Genomic DNA, 24776 nt, shown 5'->3' with positions numbered 1-24776 from the left:
CTTTACTTCCCTAAAGAGTGTTTCATAGTCATGTTGATAATATTCCTATGTATGTATGGCAGCCATACTTCAAAATATTTTATACATTATTGTTATTTTAAGCACAAATTCTTTTTCTATCTCTTCTAATTGGATTTTATTAGTAATATAGAGAAAGGTGAATTGTTATGTGAATTTGTTTTATAACTTGCTACTTAACTGCAGGCATACCTTATTTCAATTAGTTTTAGGTGATTTTAGGAGGGTTCTCTAAATATATCCTCTGTAAAAATTTATGGTTTTGTATCCTCTTTGCCTATGCTTATTCCCCAAGTTTTATAACTGTAGTAAATATTAGTGGTAATAATGGACATACTTATTTTGTTTACCTTGATCTTTATGAAAGGGGTGCTAGTTTCTCTCTTGATTTTAGATACATATTATTTATAATGTTAATTATCAGTTTTTCCTATATGTTAATATAAATGACTGTGGTTTTTTTTCTCAAAAGGTTTTTTTCTATATAATCATGTGATTTATACTGTTTTGTCATAAATACGGAATATTATGTTTATAGTTTCCTTCATATTGAACCAACCCTAAATTCCTAATATAAGTTCAACTAGGTAATAGTGTCTCATCTTTTAAATCTTTTGCAATAGTTTCCTAAAATTTTGTTCAGAATCTTTCCCACTAATTTTCATGAGGGATTTAGAGTTTTCTTTCTCTACTTTATTTCTTCCTAGTCTACTATCAGAATCATATTTGTCTTAAAGGATTTATTAGAATCCCTTCTTTCCAAATTTTTGCAAACAATTTACACATCAGAATTGGTTATCATTAACTAATTGACAGCATTTAATTGTAAGTCTATTGTATCCTAGAATTCCACTACAACCCCCAGGACTTCCTTTATTTCTTTATCTGCTAATCTGGATATTTTAATTTTTTGTAAATATTCATCCATTTAATTTATTAGTTTTATTAGCATATATTTGGGTAAAATAATTTATAATGATTTTCTTTATTTCCTCTTCTTTGTTGTGAATTTTCCATCTTCATTTATAATGGAAATTGGGATTTTCTTCCTTTTAATTTTGACAAATTAGCAAAATTTAACCTATCCTTAAAAAAACTGCTTTTCTTGTGTGAAGCTCCTCATGGTACCCCATCTTTACAGCCACTGGTCTCAGCACTTCCTTGAATAGGTTTTCTTATCCACAAACACTCAAGATGCCTAAGGAAGTACACCATGGAGAGGAAGAGGTGGAGACCTTTGCCTTTCAGGCAGAGATTGTCCAGCTTAGGTCCTTGATTATCAACACCTTTTGTTCTAATAAAGAAATCTTCCTTTGAGAAATCATTTCCAATGCCTCCGATGCTCTGGGCAAGATCTGCTATGAAAGTCTGATAGATCCTTCCAAATTGGACAGCATTAAAGAGCTGAAGATTGACATCATCCCCAACCGTCAGGAGCATACTCTTATTGGTGGACACTGGCATTGGCGTGACAAAGCTGATTTGATCAATAACTTGGGAACCATCGTCAAGTCTGGCACCAAAGCTTTCATGGAGGCTTTGCAGGCTGGAGCAGACATCTCTATGATCAGTAAGTTTGTTGTGGGTTTCTATTCTGCTTACTTGGTGGCAGAGAAGGTAGTTGTCATCACCAAGCACAATGATACTGAACAGTATGCCTGGGAGTCTTCTGTTGGTGGCTTTTTCAGTCTGTACTAATTACGGTGAGCCTATTGGCAGGGGTACCAAGGTGATCTTACATATGAAAGAAGACCAGACAGAGTATCTGGAAGAGAGGCAGGTCAAGAAGGTTGTAAAGAAGCACTCTCAGTTCATTGACTATCCCATCACACTGTATTTGGAGAAAGAATGAGAGAAAGAAATCAGTGATGATGAGACAGAGGAAGACAAAGAGAAAGAAGAGGAAGAGCCAGCTAAATATGAGGAGAAACCCAAGACTGAAGACATAGTATCTGATGAAGAAGATGAAGGCAAGGACAACAAGAAGAAAACTGAGAAGATCAAGGAGAAATACATCAATCAAGAAGAGCTGAGCAAGATTAAGCCCATCTGGGCATGTAACCCTGATGACATCAGCCAAAGAATATGGTGAGTTTTAGAAAGGCCTCATCAATGATTCGGAAGATCACTTGGCAATTAAGTACTTCTCTGTCAAAGGTCAGCTGGAATTCAGAGCTCTGCTCTTCATCCCCCACCAAGCTTCTTTTGATCTTTTTGAAAACAAAAAGAAGCAAAATAACATTAAACTGTATGTATGAAATGTGTTCATCATGGACAGTTGTGATGAGCTCATTCCTGAGTATCTTAATTTTATCCGAGGTGTGGTGGAATCTGAGGTTTTCCCCCTCAACATTTCTAGAGAGATGCTGCAGCAGAATAAAATCTTGAAGGTCATCCATAATAACATTGTCAAGAAGTGTCTAGAGCTCTTCTCTGAACTGACAGAAGACAAAGAGAATTTTAAAAAAATTTCTATGAGGCCTTTTCAAAAAACCTGAAGCTTGGATTCCATGAGGACTCAACAAACAGGTGCCATCTATCTGAACTGTTACATTATCACACATCTCAGTCAGGAGATGAGATGACTTCATTGTCTGAATATGTGTCTAGAATGAAGGAAACCCAGAAATGCATCTACTGTATCACTGGTGAGAGCAAAGAACAAGTGGCCAACTCTGCTTTTGTGGAATGGGTTCAGAAACATGGTTTTGGAGTAGTGTACATGACAGAGTCCATTGATGAGTACTGCATGCAGCAGCTAAAGAAATTTGATGGGAAGATCCTTGTCTCTGTTACTAAAGAAGGGTTAGAATTTCCAGAGGATGAAGGAAAAAAGGAAAAAAGAAAAAAAATGGAGGAGAGCAAGGCAAAATTTGAGAACTTGTGCAAGCTAATGAAGGAAATTCTGAATAAGAAGGTTGAGAATGTGGCAATCTCCAATCAGCTGGTGTCTTCACCCAGTTGCATTGGGACTAGCACATATGGCTGGACAGCCAACATGGAACATATCATGAAGGCACAGGCATTGAGAGACAACTCCACAATAGGTTATATGATGTCCAAGAAGCAGATGGAAATAAACCCAGATCACCCCATTGTGGAGACACTCAGGCAGAAGGCTGAGACTGACAAGAACGACAAGGTTGTGAAAGATCTGGTAGTGCTGTTTTTTGAGATGGCTCTGCTGTCCACAGGCTTCTCCCTTGAAGATCTCCAGACTCACTCAAATCAAATTTACCGCATGATTAAACTAGGTCTTGGCATTGAGGATGAGGTGACAACAGAAGAACCCAGTGCTGCTGTTCCTGATGAGATCCCCCCACTTGAAGGAGATGAAGATGCATCCTACATGGAGGAGGTGGATTAGAAAAGCCTCTGCACCAATTAATTTTTTTTTTCAGTTTTCATATTGGTATTTTTGTGCTTTGATGAAGTTTTGGGGTTTTTTCCTACCCTGTTAGTTGTATGTACATTCATTTTTTCATCCTTTTTTTTTTTAAAAAAGAAAGTGTTTAAAGGTATAATTTTTCATTTCAGGACTGCTTTGGCAGCATGCCCAAAGTTTTGGCCAAGAATCTCATTGTTCTCATTTTCTTTACTGTCTCCGTTTCCTTTTAAGTTTGATTCATTTTTTAATTCCCCTTCATTGATTATAATATTTTATTATGCATTGGTCTTCAAAATATGTTTAATATTTCTACTTTCTTACATTTGTTTATGAGACTAGTATATATTTAACACATAATCAATTTTATATTAATTCATTAATTGACAGAGATCTATAATATCAAATTATTTAAAATTCTATTCAGGTCTTTAGCTACTTTCCTATGTATCTTTTTGTTACATTTGTTCAGGTTTGAAAAGGGCACATAAAAGTCTCAACTGTTATCGTTTTGCTATTCCTTCTTCTAATTTTATTTTTCTTTTAAGTACTTATATAACACAATGTTCAGTACACATATTAAGATTACTATTTTTTTATTTTTTCTTCTCTTTATTTAGTATTTTATTTTTCACCAGTTACATGTAAAAAACAATTTTTAACATTCATTTTTAAAACTTTGACTACCAAATTCTCTCCCTTCTTCCTTCCCCATCCACCCCCCCCCATTGAGAAGGGAAGCAATTCGATATAAGTTACACATGTATAGTCATGCGAAACACTTCCATAATAGTCATGTTGTGAAAGAAAGTCCTCAACTCCTACTGCTGAGAACTTGGCTTGATCATGAGACTCAGCTGCCTCTGGGGTAGTCCGAAGAAAAACACTTTTGAGGAGGGACAGGGTCAAAGAAGAGAGAGGATAAAATAAAAGGAGGGACAAAATAGGATGGAGGGAAATATAATTAGCAATGATAACTGTGAAAAAATTGTGAAGAAAATTTCTCTGATAAAGGCCTCATTTCTCAAACATATAGAGAACTGAGTCAAATTTATAAAAATAAAAGCCATTCTCCAATTGATAAATGATCAAAAGATATGATCAGTTTTCAGATGAAGTAATCAAAGCTATCTACAGCCATATGAAAAAAATGCTCTAACTCACAAATGATTGAAGAAATGCACATTAAAACAATTCTGAGGTAATAACTCATACCTGTTAGATTGGCTAATAGGATAGAAAAGGAAAATGACAAATATTGGAGGGGATGTGGGAAAAATGAGACATTAATGCATTCTTGGTGAAGTTGTAAATTCAACCATTCTGTAGAACAATTTTGAACTATACCCAAAGGGCTATATAACTCTGCATACCCTTTGAGCTAGCAATACCACTACTAGGTCTGTATCCCAAAAGAGATAAAAAAAAAACAAAAAGGAAAAGGACCTATATGTACAAAAATATTTATAGCAGCTCTTTTTTGGTGGCAAAGAATTGCACATTGAGAGGATGCCCATCAATTGAGGAATGACTGAACAAATTGTCCTATGTGATTGTGATGGGATACAATTGTGTTATAAGAAATGATGAGCAGGATACTCTCAGAAAAACCTGGAAAGTCTTGCATGAGCTGACGCAAAATGAAATGTACTATGTACAAAGTAACAACAATATTGTAAGATGATCAGCTGTGAATAACTTAACTATTCTCAGCAATACAATAATCCAAGACAACTCTAAAGAACTTGTGATGAAAAATGCTATGCATCCCCTGAGAAAGAACTGATAGTATCTAAATACAGATTAAAGCATACCTTTTCTACTTTATTTTTCTTGAGGGTTTTTTTTTTTGTTGTATGTTTTCTTTCAGAACATGACTAATGTGGAAAAAATGTTTTGCATGACTACACACGTATAACCTATATTGAATTGCTTGCCTTCTCAATGGGGGGGGGGGGGGGGGAGGAGAGGAAGGGTGAGAATTTGGAACTTAATGTTTTTAAAATGAATGTTAATTGTTTTTACATGTAACTAGTAGAAAATAAAATGCTAACTAAATTAAAAATAAATGAAATAAAATACAAACAAAAGAGAAATGCAGATTATCAACAACTATAAGAATTATTCATATTCCCTAAAATGATAGCTATCACCTCATCTTTGTAAGGTCCAACTAAACTGTGAATTGCACAATTCTTGCCCTTGGCCATCTAGAACCCATAGAGACTGTCAATTCCTCACATGGCTTATATTAATTTATGTTGCCAACATTTCTTTCAGGTGAGATAGGGACCCAGACAGGCCTTATCATTTGCACTGCTACTGACTTTTTTTTTTACTTTGAGCAATCAGTTTAAGTGACTTGCCCAGGGTCACACAAGTAGTAAGTGTCTTAAGGTGCATTTGAACTTGGGTCCTCCCAACTCCAAGACAGGTGCTCTATCCACTGCACCACCCAACTGCCCCTCCTACTACTGACTTCTAAGGATTTCTTGGCCTTATAACTTGCCCTGCCCATATGTCTTACAGTAGCCCAACACTCTTATCTGACCTACTGACTTAACCAAAGATGCTTGGACCTTGTGATTTGCCCCTCTGTTGTACTCTTAGGACTTTTGATCAGACTTTCCCTTTGAACTCTCTTTCATGTGTTTTCTTTCCACTTCCAGAAAGAAAAATGTGAGCTTGAACAAGGATTTTTTTCTGTCATGTGCTTGTCATGTGCTTGGTAACTAATGAGTGTTTAATAAATACTTTTTCAGAAAGAAAAAAAGAAAAAGAAAGAAAGGAAGAAAGGAAGGAAGGAAGGAAGAGGAAGGAAGGAAGGAAGAGGGAGGAAGGGAGGAAGGAAGGAAAGAAGGAAGGAAGGAAGGAAGGAAAGAAGAAGAAAACATGAAAAGTCAGGTGGTATTTCCTCTAGCCATATAGATTCCAATCCATTATTATGCTGACTTATCGAAGTAGTACCAAGATTCTATGCCTTCTTCCCTTTTCTATCTTCTTTTCTCCCAAGTAACAATATCAGGGAGGAGGGATAGTAGAATAAGTAGTTATTTCAATTGTTGGAGGAGAAATCAAGAGACATGAGTTATGTTGCTGAGCCTTACCACTAACTTGTCTTTTGGTAGCTTGAAGTCACCTTCATCCTTGTGTGTCTCTCTCTCTTTTAAAATGGGATTATGCAACCTGAAAGAGAAAAAAAACATATATTATCAATATTCCTTTAAAAAAAACTCATTCAGCATTCATCAATATGGTCTGAGGTCAGGTGGGCTACAGATTATCTTTGGCTTGCCACTTACTTCACTGGGATAAGATAAATAAGATTACATTTTAAAGTATTTTCCAAGGCTGCTATGGAAAGTATTATTCCCCCTTGCCTAAGGATCTCATTAAAGGATGCATCCTCCTTAGAGTCATTATGATGTTATAGTGCCTATATGGAGAGGAAGGAAGAAATCTCTCTCCATCTAGTTGATGAGACTCTCGCAACTCAGAAACTAGATTTTAAATGAAATGATAGATGTTTATAGAATTAAAAAAAATAATGGTTTGATGAGCTTATCTTTGTGTAGTTCTTCCTTCTGTTTCTTTCATTTTAGTGCTAATTTATATTTCTCAGATGTGGATTTTTAGAGTAATGAGGTGCTTTAGCCACTGTTTCAGCATGCCCAGGGAAAGCAAACAGAAAACCAATTTTGAAACTCTGGGCCTCACTGAGAATAATCCAAACTGACATAGCAACCCATAATCAGGCTGACAGGGACTTTGCTGGTGAGATTCTGGTAAAACCATTTGCTCAGAGAATCCACATCTAAGAAGGTATCCTATTGAAATATTCTTTTAAGCAACTCTGGATCTGCTAACAGCCCAGGCTTAAGACCATCCACCAGGAGCAGTCATGCAAATCAGATATGCCTACAAGGGCATGGGGAAAACATTTTATCTAGATTTGTACTAATCACTTCCTTGTTATTTTAATCATTATGCATGATTACTAATTTGTGGTTTTCACGCTCAAAATATCTATTGAAGAAATCTTAAGAAAGAGCTGAGAGAGTTCTTGGGCAGCTAGGTACTTTTGTTGTTTGTCCTTCATTCTTGAAGAGGACCATGGCATTAGGGAGGTGATGCCATGACATGCAAGGGAATTGGATTTAAGTGAGGGAAGGCTGTGCAGAGTCAGCAGTCTCACTTTTTCCTCTGGAGCCATCTTGGTCCAGTGGCAAGATATAGATCAGAACAACTGGAGATGAGGGCAGCTAGGTGACACAGTGGATAGAGTATTGGTTTTGAAATCAGAAAGACTCATCTTCCCGAGTTCAAATCTGGTCTCAGACTCTTATTAGCTGTATGACTCTGGGTAAGTCACTTAACCCTGTTTGCCTCAGTTCTTCATCTCTAAAATGAGCTGGAGAAGGAAATGGCAAACCACTGTAATATATTTGCCAAGAAAACTCCAGGGTCACAAAGAGTCAGAAAAACTGACTGAAACAACAATAGGAGAAAAAGGACTGAACAACAATAGGAGAGCCCTCGACTTTGAAGGTGGAGACCTGGGTCCTAATCTTGGTTGTATCACTAATTAGTTGCACAATCTTGGTCAAGTTTAATTCAATTCAACAATCATTCATTGAAAGCCTAATGCACATTGGAGATACAAAAATAAAACAATCATTTTATCTCTTTAACCCTTTTAATTATAATAGCTACTTTAAGGTTTGCAAAGCACTTTACAATGATTGACTAATTTGCTCCTCAAAACAACCCTGGGAGACAGGTGCTATTATTTTATCTCCATTTCACAGATGAGAAAACTAAGGCTCAGAGAGGTTATGTGATCTGTCCAAGGTAACAAGTGTCTGATGCAGAATTTGAACTCAGGTCTTCCTGACCCCAAACTTAGTACTCTATTCACTATGCCACCTAGTACTATAGTCAGAAAGAAGAAGATCTAAATTATGGATAGGGCAAGTAGAATACTTGCCAGATGAATATGAGATTGAGAATTTGACCTTCCTTATAAATAGATACAGTGGAATGAAGTATATATCATGATGGTTAAAGATATTGATGAAGTGGGATACAAAAAAGGCTGCTAGGCAGCACAGTGGATAGAACTCTGCACCTGGAGTCAGGAAGACCTAGGTTCAAATCCAACCTCAGACACCTACTGCTAACTGTGTGACCCAACGCAAGTCAAATGACTTTGTCTGGCTCAGTTTCCCATCTGTAAAGTGGGCATAATTAAAGTGCCTAACTCCCAGGTTGTGAAGATAAAATAAGATAATATTGGTAAATCTCTTTGCAAACCATGAAGGTAGATAAATGTTGGATGCTATTAGTAGTAATAGTAAGGCTGGTCATCAACATGTAAATTGGAGTTCCCAAGAATTAGGGTTGGAGAGGAGAGGAAGACTGACTCCGTTGAATAATCTAGGATCACATATCTAGATAGATTTAGCAAAGAGGATGGGGGTTATATAGTGCCTACTATGTACCAGGCACTGTGCTAAGCACTTTGTAAATATTATCTCATTTAATCCTAAAACAACCCTAGGAAATAGGTGCTATTATTTTCCCCATTTTTCAGTTGAAGAAATGGAGGCAAACAGAGGCAAAGTGACTTGCCTAGGGTCACACAGCTAAATAAGAGCTTGAGGTCAGATTTAAATTTAGGTCTTCCTGACTCTAGACCTATACTGTGCCACCTAGCGGCCTCTGACCTCAAAGGATGACAGTTGTTGATGGAAAGCAGTAAGGAGTGCATATGAAAGTGAAAGCAAAGTATAAAAAAGCATGGCTGCACCTTTTCCCATCCAAAAGTAGGAATAAACTCCTTGTCTGATGTGAATGTTAAGGGGCCTCTGATTTAGTAGATAAGTTCTAGGTTGTTGCTTGAGGCATAAACAGATTAAGTGACTTGCCCAGAGTCACACAACTAGTAAATGTGGAAGGCAAGATTTGGGACAAAGGATCATATTTAGATTTAGAAGGGACCTTAGAGGCTAGCTAGGTCGACCCCTTCATTTTACAGAGAAGGAAACTGAGGCCCAAAAGGAGGTCAAATGAATTGTCCATGGCCCCATTTCTAGTGAATGTCAGGAGAGTTTGAACCAATTGTTCCTGATCCCAGTCTAGCACTCCATTCCCGAGGCAGAGAGGTCAGAATAAAAGACAAATCTGAACTAAAATCACATCTCTAGAGCTGGAGAGGACCTTAGAGGCCTTCTGGTCCAATCCCCTCATTTTTCAGATGAGAAAACTGAGACCTGGAGATGTCGGGTAACTTTCTCAAGGTCAAGGAAATAATAAAGGATTTGACCAGAGGTCCTTTGATTTCAAAATTCATGCACTTTCTACCATATTATGCTGTCTCCAGGTACCCAAAGACCCTAGGCACAGAGGAGTGGAGAAAGGGTAAGGAAATTCTGTAGTATTTTGTGGCTGTGTTGATGGCATCCTTCATACAATGAGACTAGGAGAATCTGATTCTACAGATAGGAATAAAAATCTCGTGAACACGTTAGACTCAATTTGGCATTTTTTTAAATAAAAACAAAACATAAAAAAAATGGCAGCAATACCTGACAGGGAGCAACAGCTGTGTGGGTCTCTGTCAGTCAGGCTGCCTACACTGAATGAAAGGGGAGCAGTAGCCATGAAGCTATAGACTCCAGTTGTACCTAGTCACTGAAATAATAGGTTTAGGTTGTGGGGAGAATGAGCCATAGAGGAGCAGTGTTCCTGTCTGTCTCATTCCCATCATGCTGGCTCTTACAGAGATATAATTACTCTTCCTCTGCAGAGCTGCTGTTTCATTCCTTACAGCAGAATGTGATGTGAGTGACTGTCTAGAAAATAAGAATGGAAAGGCTAAAAGAAAGGGGACAGAGAAATGCTATTAAGAGAACAGTAAATATAAGCTCTCTCTTCCCTATGACCTACTTGCTACTCAACAGTAATGTCAGCCTGGCATGTAGTAATTCTTTGGCTTGGAAATTAGATTAAAAAATTAAGCATTTCCTAACAGAAGAGCTTTACCATGTCCAATCTCTGTAAACACAAGTGCATTGCCTGCTGTTTGCTGTTTTAAGTTTTTCCACTTTGATCTCTGGCTCTTCTTTCAGATAAACTCTTCTATGCAGGAGGATTAGCCTAGAGCATCACTCTATTAGTCTGATGACAGGAATGGCCAATGATAGCTTTGTCTTTCATGTCTCCCCAAATCTAAAATGAAGTTTGGCCTTATGCACAAGCAACCCAAGCAGGAACCTAAGTCTTGATATTTGGGGGTAACCAAACACTGTGTTGTGAGCCAGAAGTTCCATCCCTGGCTTCATGGGATTCACAGAAGCTAGGATTTCACCATGTTGCTGACAAATACCAGGTAGTCCATATGGTAACACAACTCAAAATAAAATTAGGTCTTGAAGAAGTTGTGTGTGCTCTAAAGAAAAGTTGTCAAAGGAACCTATATGTGATGGCCTCCACTCTTCCCAACAGCAGGACATGAAAGGTGTAATTCTTTTTGATTAGGGCAGCCTAGAAAAAATAAGCAAGGAGGGTGGTATCTAGAGCTGCTGGTCAAGTTAATTTAGGAGGGGTAATGAGGCCCCACTAAGAATCAAATGACCACCCAAAAACACTTCAGGGTTATAGGGCATCATTATGTCTGAGGCCACTGCAAGGTTTCAGTATACTAGAGATATGAGGAATAGCAGTCAAGGTCAGAACACAGAGACCATGAAGAAATTTCATGGAAAAGGTCTGGGGCACTAGAGATACTGAAAAGACCAGCCACAATATTAGGATAAGCACAAGATTCACAGATTTGAAGGAAGGTTTCCTAGAGGTTTAATAGTGTTAATGTAAAAGCCAATAGTGACACTAGAAACACTTTATGACCATAATTCTCTTTTTCTGTCTTTTATGTCTTTTCCTAAGGACAAGGCTGACAAAAAGAATTTAAATAGCTCATTACCAGTTACCCACTCAGCCATCGTCATGTCATCATGGACCACTTTAATTCATGTCTAAATGTAGAAACAGATAAATTGAGTAAACATGTCCAAACTTTATAGTTAATGCTGTTTCTCGTAGATTCTGTGGTTGTAAGAGTGAGAAGGGACCTTGGAGATCATCCAGTCCACTATCCTCATTATATAGGCATTCCTTGTTAATAACCATGCTTTTCACATTAATATTGGGATTTAGACCAGGGGTGTGCTGGAGCCAGCTGTACTGGCTCTCAAGAGCTGATTGCTGAATTTTTAGTGTGAGCATTTACACCTCAGAAATCAGCAAATGCTACAAATAAAAGCTTGGCTTGTTGTTGATTTCTACACATAAGAAAGTGATGGAGAAAATGTCAAAAATTCAGGTAAAATTCAGAAGTGAGTCATGCATAATTTTCCCCTGAAGAGCTGATTGTTAAATATTTACCAGGACACCACTGGGTTTGGGTATATTTTTTGTTTGGGGGTAGAAAAAAGGAAGGGGTAAAGTATTTCATGCAGGAACTAGACAGAGGAGCCATGAAGGACCAACTCCCAAAGAGGGGGAGAATGCTTTCACAGGAAAAATAAGGGAGATGGAAGGGATAAAGTAAAATGGAGAATAATGAAGAAACAAAGAGAGAAAAGTTAAAAAATCAAAATATAGGAAATGATAGAGATTCAGGAGGACACCTAGTAAGGAAGAGTAATAGAAACAGTAAAAACATTGGAAACCTGAAGGAACAGATATACAGAGATTGAAAACTGGAATTTTAGAGTAGAAAAGGGACTTTAGAAAATGCTATCCAACCCACTCGTATTACAAATGAAGAAACTGAGTCACACCTGAAACAATTTGCCCCAGACTACTTAGCTAATTAGTGGTAGTGCTGAGACTTGAATCCAGATGGCCTGACTCCATTACAGTGTTCTTTGCATCATCTTCTTCTTTATAATCTGTTACACAGGTACCTGTGGTAAGTTAAAATTTTGAAGGAATATTTTAGAAGACAGATAGATAGGACAATGTTGAACCAGGAGTAAGAAAGTAATCATTTGAATGAATTTTTTGAGTAAAAAATGTAACATCTAAGGAAGCCTACACTTGAATTACAAAAGCAGTTTGTAAGTATAAGATACTATTGTGGGATGGACAACAGATTTCTTATCAGAGGACCTGCATTCAAATATAGGTTCTGCCATTTAATTATCTATGCAACCATAGGCAAATCTCTTAATCTTTCTGTGCCTCATTTTTCTCATATGCAAAATGAAAGGGTAGATTTAAGATCCTATGGTGAGACATCAAGGCATGTGAAGAAGAACCAGAGGCCATAGTGGACTGCTACAGAGTCAACAATGTGACATGTCAGCAAAAAAAAAAATCAATGTCATCTTAAGTTGTATTACAGATGCCTAGAACACAAAATAAGGATGGCAATAGTTCCATTATACTCTTGTCATGGCCACAAAGCACAATAGTAGTATTGTGTTCAATTCTGGGTGCTAAAAGGTGGGTCCTTTTTGGGAAAGACATTAACAAGCTAGCATGTGAACAGATAAATAATGATTGTGAGGGGGCTACAAACTATGACATGTGATGGAGTTGGGCCATGAGAAAGTAATCAAAATCATTGAGTGCTTAACCCTAATAAGAGAACATTGAAATTTGGTTCAAGTATTTGAACAACTGTCATATGGAAAGAGAAATCTTATTTGTTCTGTTGGCCCAAATAGAAAAAATGAGAAGTAATTTGTGGGACTTGCATAAAGCAAATTTAGACTCAACATAAGGGGAAGAAATCACTAACAATTAGGGTTGTCCAAAAGTGGAATAGGCTATCTCAGTAGGCAGTGAATTCCCCACACCTAGAAGTCTTCAGACCACTTATCATGGATTTTGTGGAGGGAGTTTCTTCAAACATGAGTGATGTCATGTAATGTACTTTCCAGTTCTGACATTTCACGATTTTTATTTTAGTTTTATTGAAGTGATTTGTTTTTTACATTACAGACATTTCCAGATTACCCTCACTTTGTAACAAAGTAAAATAACTAGGCTAAAGTAACAATGTAGAGACCTCATCTGAAAATACATAAAACTTTCTACATCTACACACATACCTCTTTATTTGAGAAAGTGTTTCTCTCCTTCCTACCCTCCCTATCCTACTGAAAAAAGAGGTTATGAGAACAAATTCCTTTCAACAAATATGCATAGTCAAGTGAAATAATGTATATTTCTCTGAATATTTAATGTGCTTTCTTTAAATATACATATATATAGTGTGGGTATTTATCTATCTTACCTAAATCTCTCTCCATATAGATATATCTAAATATATCTATTTGTATCTATATCTAAATGTATCTTGGAAAGTCCACTTGAAGAGTACAGCTTTGGATATAGCTGCAAGGTGCTGAAGAGGAACTGCCTAAGGTCAGCCTTTCCTGCCATAATCTCTTACCATGTCCCTGCATTGTCACAGCAACCTCTAGAAAAATGGGCACTGCCTTAATTCTACTAACTGTACTCCATTTCCAAGACAGAATAGGGACTGGATTTCATCAAGCTACAATCACATTTTACTTCTATGTAGGTTTCTTCTTTCTGCCTTTAATATTCACACACACTTTTAAAATTAAAAGTCTCTTATAATACTGAATTTCACATAAAAAAAAGTCTACATTAAGACTTGCAATCAATTAACAAGTAATTATTAAGGACTTGCAGTGTGCCAAACAATAGGTACTAAAGGCATAGGTAGGGCTAGAATGCTTTTTTGAAAGACAGAAGACCAAAATAAAATAAAATCAGAAAAAAAGGTAATTTGGTTCATGTATTGCTTTTTCAAATATGGGAAAGAGAGAAAAACATTTACAGATCCAACTATTCTTAAAATTGTGTTAAATGTACATGGACTACAGTAATCTCTCACCCAGAGTATGAAATATTTCAGCACAGAGAAATTGTTGCCACTCTTTAAACTCATCATTGACCCTTCTCAGTCACCTCTACATACATATACATACATACATTGAAAAAGTATTTTTAAATGCTTACAGTCTGTTAGAGGCATATGCCAAAAGCAAAGATAACTGTAATATAAAATGAAGCATGAGAAGTCCTTCAGGGACTCACTAGGAAAGAAAGTAGATAGGAATGATATTTTTGATATTTTGATATTTTGTTCACATGATAGGAAAAGAAAGTCATGGAGTATGTGTGGAGGAGGAGGGGGAAGTTGAAACTTGTGCCCTGGTGTCAAACCTACCCCATCATAGGAAAAGACTTTGGATTTTGAGTCAGGACCAACACCAAAACACAGGAGGGAAGGCAGACATATTTTCCAGTGTCCAAAAAACCATGAAGGTCCAGCATAGAGTACAACCCTATTAATAAGAGGGGGAAATAGTAAATTAATTTCTAGACCATGCTTGATGATATTTATATAGTGCTCTATTATAACCCAACTATGAGAGGAGGTCCCTGTGAAGGTTGGGGTGAGTTGAGTTTGTCCTCTCTTACTTTCTTCTAGTGAGTTCAAGGTTCCCTGTGACTACAAACAAGTAGTCCCTTTCCAGGTACTCCAGTTTATGCCTAAGGAAGGTGACAACAAAGGGGTTCCCAGGTGGGTCAGGTGAACAAGCCCAATTCTTTGGATACTCACCAAGAAGTTTATGCTGGCAGCAAGGGACTGGGGTGTATATAGTGCATCAATCACACTTTAATAAGGCACCAAGAATACAGAGGCAAAAGGCCTAGGGAATGGGGTGAGAAAGGGAAGCAATAAGCATAGAGAAGAGATGAGAGAAGGAGACGAGCACATAGAATCATATTACTGCAGATCCCAGGAAGGATGGACCAGGCAGGAAGAGAATATTCCCGTGGCAGAGTGTTGGGGTCCCATTATTATAGGGTTGGAGGGGGGAGGAAATAGCCTTTTATCCATATTACTTTGGAATTTGCTCATTAACATGTCAATCATCTCAAAGTTGTCAGTGCCAGCTCAGGGTTATTTAATTAGTATAATGTTTCTCTGATTTTACTGAGCATATCTGGAGCTTATCTGCAGTTTAGAGACTGAGGGGCCATTATTGGGACTGGAAGGGTTATTATATAGGGGTCTTGCTGGCTTCTAATTTAGCATATAGTTTCTGGATGTGACCTTAATTAAATTAGGGGTAGTTTTAGGCAAGTAGTACTATGTTCCCCTTTACTCTCTTTTTTTTTAATTTCATTTTTAATTTATGGAATGAAACTAGCATTTACATAACATAACACAAAAAAGATGATTGCACATGAAACTGAAAATCTCCTATGCACAACTTGCTATTCCTTTCAAATATACAACAAAATTATCATGTAAATTTCTTTTGTTCCTTCTCTCTCTCCAACTCCTCCCCAGAGATGGCTACCATTAGATACAAATAGGCATAATATATGTGTGTGTATACATATATGTATATGTGTGTGTGTATAAAATTATTCTATACATCTATTTATCAGTTCTTTCTCTGGATGCAGATAGTGTCTTTCTTCATATGCCCTTTACAGTTAATTTGCACATTTTTAATAGTCAAAATAACCTATTTGCCCAAAGTTGTTCTTAATATTGCTGTTACTGTATACAATGTTCTCTTGGTTCTGCTCATTTCACTCTTCATTATTTCCTGCAAGTCTTTCCATGTTTTTTCTAAAATCATAGAGCTTATCATTTCTTATAGCACAGTAACATAGCATCCTTTACACCCTTAATACCTATTGTTACTTATATACCTACTTACTATACTAACTTGTAGAGTGGTCAGGGGAGCAGAACAAGATACAATTTCAGCATATATAGTTACATATAGACCCATCTACAAGAGAACAATCAGAGTAGGAAACATTTGAAACAATGAATTGCTGCTTTGTGTAGAAGAGAGAAAGTATGCTTTTTTTTTTTTTTGCAAGGCAATGGGGTGAAGGGACTTGCCCAGAGTCACACAGCTAGTGTCAAGTGTCTGAGAACAGATTTGAGCTCAGGTCTTCCTGAATCCAGGACCACTGCTCTATGCACTGAGCCTTCTAGCTGCCCCAAAAGTATGCTTCTTAATGACAGCATATTCCTCCCCACAAGTTAATGCTTATGCAAGCAAAAGGACATTTTCACACAGTTATGCCATTCATTTAGAGGCAAGAATAATATATTATTCATATTTTTACAGACCACAAAGTAGTTGTCAATTTTTTTTATTTTGCAATCCTAACAGCAAAAAATTTTGAGCACAGACCCTGTATATACATACACATATGCATATATATATATACAGTTTGTACTCAAAATTATGTAGGCATGTATATGTGTATATATACACATATGTGTATGTTAATATGTATGTATTATATGTGCACATATGTGCATATAATATACATATATATAAAACACATATATTTCTACATTATATCCATTACTACTGTATAGCTTGCTCTATCCCATTCAATAAAAATCTGATGGGGACAGTGTGATTCTTACTTACCAGTCAATGTCTCTGAGGGGCAACACCACAAGATGATTTGGAGAGTAGACAACAGGTTTGCTCAGATGTAGGGAGGAAGTTATTTTCCCAATGGTACCTGTGAAGCTACTACTGTGGATATCCAGCAAGCAACAAGGTTATAACTATGCTGAAGGATGAATAACTGGGACAGAAAGGAGGAGGGAGGTTGGAAATTTGAAGAAGAGGGGGAGACAAAGTGAAGGGAACAGTTTGGGGAATAATGGGTAAAGGACAGGTGAGGCTGTCAGAGACTAGCCCCCAAGTTGACTTTTTCCCAGAAAATGGAATTCAATACATATTCACACCTTTTAATTTGTTATTTACACAACCTTTAAAGCCATAAAACAGTTCCCCTGGGATACTGGTGATCTCCCAAGAGGCCTTGGTCTCTACTTTGGAGACCATTGTTCTATAGTACCTAAAACACTGCCTTGTACATAGTAGACTGAATGAAATAAATATAAATCAGTTACTTAGTGTAAGCTTCTTGAAGCCAGGGACTGTGTAACTATACTTTTTACCTACTCCAGCACCTAGGACAGTGTTCAGCACAAAGATCTTGATAACTTTTTTTTTTTTATATATGTATTTGCAATTGCATTACACAATTTTACAATTATAACTCTGGTAGCCAGAAACAAGTACGTATGTGTAACCCTTCTTTTGTCTGGAATGTGCACAAAATGATATGTGCATCACCAAAATCTCAGGCATGCCTGCTTCCCTCAATATCCTCAGCTGATATTTATATTCAACATAAAGCTTCCCATGAAATCGATTTCAATATACTGACTAAAACACCTATTATATAAGACAGAGAAACAAAAATTTTATGAGCAATTTGGCAAAACTCTATGTTCTAAGTCAACATATATGCTGGAGACTCTTCAGCTTCAAATTTGAAGATAGATATAGGGAAGGAAGAAAGAAATAATATTGAGTTTGTATAATAAAATGACAATATTACCTAAGTTAATTTACATATGTAGCGTCATACCAATCAAACTACCAGAAAAATAACAAAGTTGATTTAGAGGAGCAAAAGGTCAAGAATCTTAAGGGAAATTATAATAATAATAGTATGCATCTCCTCTGGCCTGCTCTCCCAACTTGTATTTTAACTCCTGTGTTGGGTAACCAGAATGTACCAGCCACCCTCAGATGTTAGGTTTCAGTCTGAGTCCTCATTCCTAAAATTATAACTTATAAGCCACTACAATTTTTCTTCACCAATCACCCAGTAGACACAATTAACTCAAAGCAAATTAATTCACAGAGATGACAGAGTAAGTATAGTAAGCACAAAACATTCTTCCTCATATGCCGGGGACACAGTTTCCCATAAATATGCATGTCAGTGAAAAGAGTGAACCCATATATAGAATATACTAGTAGTGAGTTACACACATGAGGAATATATGTGAAGCAAGGCAATTCACATTTCTGATGGCAGGGCATCTGCATTCTTTCTCTCCTTGTGGATTCCTCCCCACAACTCAAGTCTCCATCATCAAGATCAGTTCTCCCTTGAATTTGTGGTCAGTTTTCTTCTCTGTCACCAGAGTAACATTCCTTGAAATTCCATGCAGCCTAGAGTGACTGCCTCCTTCAGTGGATCTAGCTTTCTAGAGAGTGAATATTTCTGTATGTTTCAACTGCACCTTGAGCTATGTCATACTGCTGGATGGAATGCCTACTAATGGTCAAGCAACTCTACTGCTAGATGCTACTGTCAGAGGACAGGTAGGTAGGAAAAGAAAATGCCCTCCCCTCACACTGCACTTTGGTTCTCTGAACCTGGACTTTTCCAGTGATGGCAAGCCTTAGCCTTTCAATGGGGCCATCAGGGATATCCAAATATCAACCAGATAAAGGCATAGGGCCATCACCAGTCATCTTGACCTATGTCTTGCCACTGGACTTTGATGATTCTGGAGGAGAAAGTGAGGCTAATGACTTTTTCCAGCTCTGCCTCAATTAAATCCAACTCATGCACAAGTCAAGATATGACCCTCAAGATGTCACAGGACCTCTTCCAGAACGAAGGATGAACAAGATAAAGGTTTTGCCACTCCCAATTCAATCAAGGAGAAACAAGCTCATACCTCATTAAGGGATAACTGGGTATAGATGTGTCTTTTGGGTTATTTCAACAAACTGGCTGATTAGAAACAGTTTCAGAATGTCCATGCATACTCCAAAGTCTCTTGAAGGCATTTCTCATGACATCAAGATTCTCTTACAAGCGAGATGCCTTGTCTATTCCACATGGAGAGATGCCATCTGAGCCATGTTGATTGTGTTCCACACCCATATTACACAAGTATGAACTGATGTAAAGCAAAGAAAGCATAACCAGGAGATACAACTTACACTAATTACAATAAAAACAACTTTGGAAGATTTAAGGTTCTGATCAACATAATGACTATACATGATTCCAGAGGATTGATGTTAAAGGATAATGTTCATGGACTGATAGAAAGGTGAGGGAATAATATATTTTTGCTGATTTGTGAATTCTTTCAATGACTATTTTACTCTCTGGTTCTAGAACATCAGAGAAGTTTTCTTTGATGATTTCTTGAAAGATGCTGTCCAGGTTCTTTTTTTCCCCCAGTCATGGCTTTTAGATAGACTAATTAATTCTTTTTTTTTATTTTTTTATTTTTTTGGCTAGGCAATGGGGTTAAATGACTTGCCCAGGGTCACACAGTTAGTGAGTGTTAATGTATCTGAGGCCGGATTTGAACTCAGGTCCTCCTGACTTCAGGGCTGGTGCTCTATTGACTGTGCCACCTAGCTGCCCCTATGCCAATTAATTCTTAAATTCTCTTTCCTGGATCTATTTTCCAGGTCAATTACTTTTCCAATGAGGTATTTTACATTTTCTTCTATTTTTTCATTCTTTTGATTTTGTTTGACTGATTCTTGATACGTCACCGAGTCATTTACTTCTATTAGGCTAATTCTACTTTTTAAGGTATTCTCTCCTTTTCCACTTGGCCAATTCTATTTTGTAAGTTGTTTTCTTCAATGAATTTTTTTCCCATTTGGCCAGTTGTAATTTTTAAGGATTTGGTTTTTTTAGTCAATTTTTATCCTTACTTTTCCAAGCTGTTGACTCTCACTTACATACCCCTCATTTCTTTTCCCAATTTTCTTCTACCTTTCTTATTTGACTTTAAAAATCCTTCTTGACCTCTTCCAAGAAGGCTTTTTGGGCTTGAGATCAATCTATATTCCCCTTCAAGGTTTTGGATGTAAGTATATTGACAATGTTGTCTTCTTCTGAGTTTGTGTTTTGATCTTCCCTGTCCCCATAGATACCATCTATGGTCAGTGTTCATTTTTGCTTTTTGTTCATCTTGTTTGCCTATTTCCTGGCTTTTAAAGTTGAGGTCTTCTCCTGGAGCACAGGGGGCACTGTCCCAAGCTTCTTCTGCTGGAGGCCAGGGGCCTGGTCACTGGCTTTGTATGCTGAGGCCTCAGGTGCTGGCAGCTTATCTGGGGCTGAGCTGAGGTCCTAGTGGTGGTTCCTGGCATGTGATTAGGTCATGCATTTTCCTAGAGTCATATTGAAGCACGGGGAGGTCTGGAAACTGGGGGATTGCACTGAAGCACATGGTGGTTCCCTGAACTACATTCTACCAGTACCTCTGGTTATGCTAAGGGTCCTGCTAAAGCATGTGTGGGTCCTGGTGTTGGTGTTTGTCTGTTCCACCACACTACTGGGATCTCTTGCTGGTTTGATGACGTGAGGTTTGTTGCTGACTTGCTGGGACACTTCCTCTTTTATCAGAGTGAGAGGGACCTTTCTTGCCAATCCTCCAAGTTTCCTGGGCTAAAAGACTGTTCCGCCCTGTCTTTCTGCTTGTTTAGCTGGTCTAGGATTTTTCCTGGGGTGCTATTTTCTGGTTTTTCAGAGGTCAGTATGGGAGAGTGACAGTGATTTACTGCTTACTTTGCCATCTTGGCTCCTGGTGACTCTTCATATTTATTATAAGGGCTTTGTTTTCCTTTTTTTCTAATATTAATAGTGGGAAGGAGGGGAATAGAGATAAGGTTTCAAAAAAATAGAAAAGAAAAAGGTCATTGAAGCATCTGTTTAAAAAAAAAATACACAGAAGAAAACACAAGGAAGACCAAAAGAGTCACGGACAAGTAGAACTGCTTTGAAAGTTACATGCTGAAGTTGTTATAGTTTTTTTAAGCAAGTTGTTCATATTAAAGATCTTCAGTTTCATGCACAATCCTCTTCTGTTATATGTATAAAAATGCTTATTTTATTTTCAGTTCATAATTTTTAAAATTAAAATGTTTTTTAAAATTTACTGAGGTTTTTTTGTGCCTCTTAGCATTTCTTTTGTCTGTAAGGGGAAAGAAATTCTGTCCCACACCTGATTCATGTTAAACTCTGAATTCTATTTTTTTTTTCTCCCTTGATTAGGGAGGCCTAGATTCGAGCCTAAAACTAAGCTATAAATAAATCTTTCCCTGGAATAGGGGACTAAATGAGCCAACGATTTTGAGAAAGGGGAGTCTAACCCACAACCAAGCCTCTGTGGTTCCAGGACTGAGCCTGTGTGGTTCCAGAACAACAGGACCCTTAAGGGATGTGGTTTAGTGCCTCAGTCCCATGGAACTATCAGTGGTTCTTTGCTGTTAGACTACAGAAATTCCAGCACTGCAGGCAGAGTTTTCCTAAAACATCTCCCAGGTTTTATTTGTCTTTGTCAGGGCTTAATTCTTCTGAAACAGAATTAAGTACTGCAGAAGCCTCCTTCAGGAGTTAAAAATGCAAATATGACTCATTGTTCTGTCTATTCTTTGTAAAACAGAAATCCAAGGAGTGTGTAAATTGGCTGTGCACCCATGGGACAATATAAAAAGGAAATGAACCAATGCTTGGGAATGTTTGTGACTTTCTCTTTCTCAATACCTGTGCAACTTTTGCCTCAAAGGGTGATAACTGACTCATTAACATTAACCAAATAATCTTGACTTTAACAAAAACAACATGAACCCTAGATTACAAATCAAGAGACCTGAGTTCTAGTCCCAGCTTTCCCACTAACAAATTTTATGATATGGAGTAAGTCAATTAACCTTTCTGGGGCTCAGTTGTCTCATTTATAAAATGAAGGGATTGAACCTGATCTTAAAGACATGTTTGTTCCAGATTTTAGATTCTACAGTTCTCTCTAGAAGCAAGCACTTAAGAGCCAAAATTATATGAAGATAAATTCTATTCTGAATATTACCTAGGCAATTGGACACTAGCTAAGAATCTTACAGAACTTGTGTTCTTTATGCTGTTTAGTTATATTCTGTCATTAATGAAAAGGCGAAATGACACAATGGAAAGAGAATTGGATCTGGCCTGAGGACCTTGCCTCAAATCCTGTTTCTGCAATTTACTACCTTTGTGACCTTGGATAAGTTAACTGTTAATGTTTAGGGGTTCAGGGGTTCTGGGACCCCAAAATCACAACACACAGGTCCTGCCTGAAAGAATTTGACCCAAGCCTTCTTTCAGCCAAAGACAAGGTTTATTAGAACATCTGTCATATTGGGTAGACTCTTAAGGAGTCTGAACATTAGTGAGCTATTGGCTAGATTGTAAGAATCTGAGCAGTGGCTAGATTTTAAGAATCTAAGAATCTTAATGGAGACAAGATGGACCTTATATACAGAAAGACTATGGGAGGGATCTAGGAGTGGTCAAGTAGTCTGGGGTGGGAGTGGGGACTGTGAGGTAATAGAATGCCAGTGACCTGGACCACACTGGCCTAGCAAGAATGGAGCCTAGCTAGGATTAAGGATGGGAAGTGGTGTTTTTCCTTTTTGGGGTCTAGATCCCATCCTCATCATTAGCACTGAGAGTAATCAATAATCCACAATAACCCAGCTGCATGTTGTTCAAGGAAATGAATTCCCTATTGTTTTCTCAGGAATTTATAGCTCTATTGATTGATTGACTTAATGGCCTACTGTATACATGTTACCCCACAAAATTTGTAAGTATTCTTGATGAGGTCTAGAGGTTTAGGGGTTCTGGGACCCCGAGATCATGACACGCGGGACCTGCATGAATGAATTCAACCAAAATCTTCTTTCAGCCAGAGAAAAAGTTTATTAGAGATAAACCATACAGGTCAGACTCTTAAAGAATCTGAACATTAGTGACACCCTTAAGGACTACTGGGCATGAGAAAGTCTCAGCATTTAAATGGGGGCCAGGATGGATCTTATATACACTAAAGTAACTTCGGATGACCAGAGGAGGGGCTGGGAAAAGGGTCTAGGTGAGAATTCCCATAGGAATGTCTGAGAGATTGAACAGACAATGGAAACAGATGATGAAGGGAACTGGAAGAAGTTTGAAAGGCATCTGCATAAGATCAAAAGGTGGGGCCAGGGCTTTCAAAGGGAGATAAGGGGAGATGATAAGGAACCCCTTGAGACCAGAGTGAGATCAAGAAAAGTTTAAGCATTTTCTGGGCCCTGCAGACAAATGGGAGCCAGATTCCCTTTGGGGCAAGGGGCAAAGGTCTCGGCTTGGGCCCATACCCCATCATTCTGAGTCTACAAAACTTGAAATAAATTATTGATCCTGTGAGGGAATAAGTCACAAATTATCAGAAAATATTCACCTCTCATCTTTCCTCCAAGACAAACCAGCTGCAGCCATAATGCATGTGATAAGGAACTGGAGAAAGAGGAAGGGAATAAGGAATTGCCCACCATGTGTCAGGCACTGTGCTAAGCACTATTAAAAATGATTCTCTTGGTAATCTGTGTCTTGGAGACTCAGAGCTTCCCCCCTGCCAGCCTTGTGACCAATGTTCTTCAGAAGGACATCTCTGATAATGAGATTGTATTGAATCTCCTTATCTTGTTCAAACTCCAACCCAGGCCTGAATTGATTTTGTCCCACTCAGGTTTGGGTGGAGACAGACTCCCAAGACTGGGGGTGGTATTTTCCTTTGATGGTGGAAGATATGGACCTCATTTTAATATGAACCACCTCCTACTTCGTGGACAAATCACAATTGATTGGCACCCTTTGGGAACACCTTCTCTTCAAAGGGAATATAAGTCTGTGATGAGGTCTAGAGTTTACGGGTGCTGGTGATGCAGTCAAAAGGTTAGGGGTCCTGGAATCCCAAAATCATGACACCCGAGTCCTGCCCAAAAGAATTCGACCCAAGCCTTCTTGCAGCCAAAAACAAGGTTTATTGAAGATTCACCATATTAGCTAGACTCTTAAGGAATCTGAGCATCTGTGGGTTATTGACTAGATTGCAAGAATCAGAATATCTTAATGGAGACAAGATGAACCTTATATACAGAAAGATTGTGGGAGGGATCTAGGAGTGGCCAAGTAGTCCATGAGGTAATAGATTTACAAAGGGTAGGAAATGGAGCTTAGGTGGGACCAAGGGTGGGAAGTGGCCTGGGTCCATAGGGAGGCAAGACAATGGAGGGGAGATTGGGTGTAGCCACAATGAAAGGCCAGTTGATAGGATTATAGCCTCAGGGTAAAGCCAAAGATTTGGCCATATGGGAAAGTCCAGAGTTTTTCTTTTCTGGGGCCCAGATTCCAACCCCATCACTGGAACCCTGAGATCACAATCCACGGATCCTGCCAGAAAGAATTCAACCCAAGCCTTCTTCAGTCAAAGACAAGGCTTATTAAAGATCTGCCATATTAGCCAGACTCTTGAGGAATCTGAGAGTCTGTGACGTATTGATTAGATTCTAAGAATCAGAGCAGTGGCTAGATTTTAGGAATCTGAGCACCTTAATGGAGACAAAGATGGACCTTA

At 37.9% G+C, this 24776-nt stretch overlaps 1 pseudogene; it reads left to right on the top strand.

The window, feature by feature from the left end:
* Nucleotides 1–1212: 1212 nt before the first annotated feature.
* On the top strand, nucleotides 1213–3385 carry LOC114025910 (annotated as a pseudogene).
* Nucleotides 3386–24776: the final 21391 nt, after the last annotated feature.

The sequence above is a fragment of the Vombatus ursinus genome, unplaced genomic scaffold (genome assembly GCF_900497805.2).
Source record: "Vombatus ursinus unplaced genomic scaffold, bare-nosed wombat genome assembly UNPS02014832.1, whole genome shotgun sequence".
In the NCBI taxonomy this organism is placed as follows: Eukaryota; Metazoa; Chordata; class Mammalia; order Diprotodontia; family Vombatidae; genus Vombatus; species Vombatus ursinus.
This window is presented reverse-complemented; position numbering and strand designations above follow the sequence as displayed.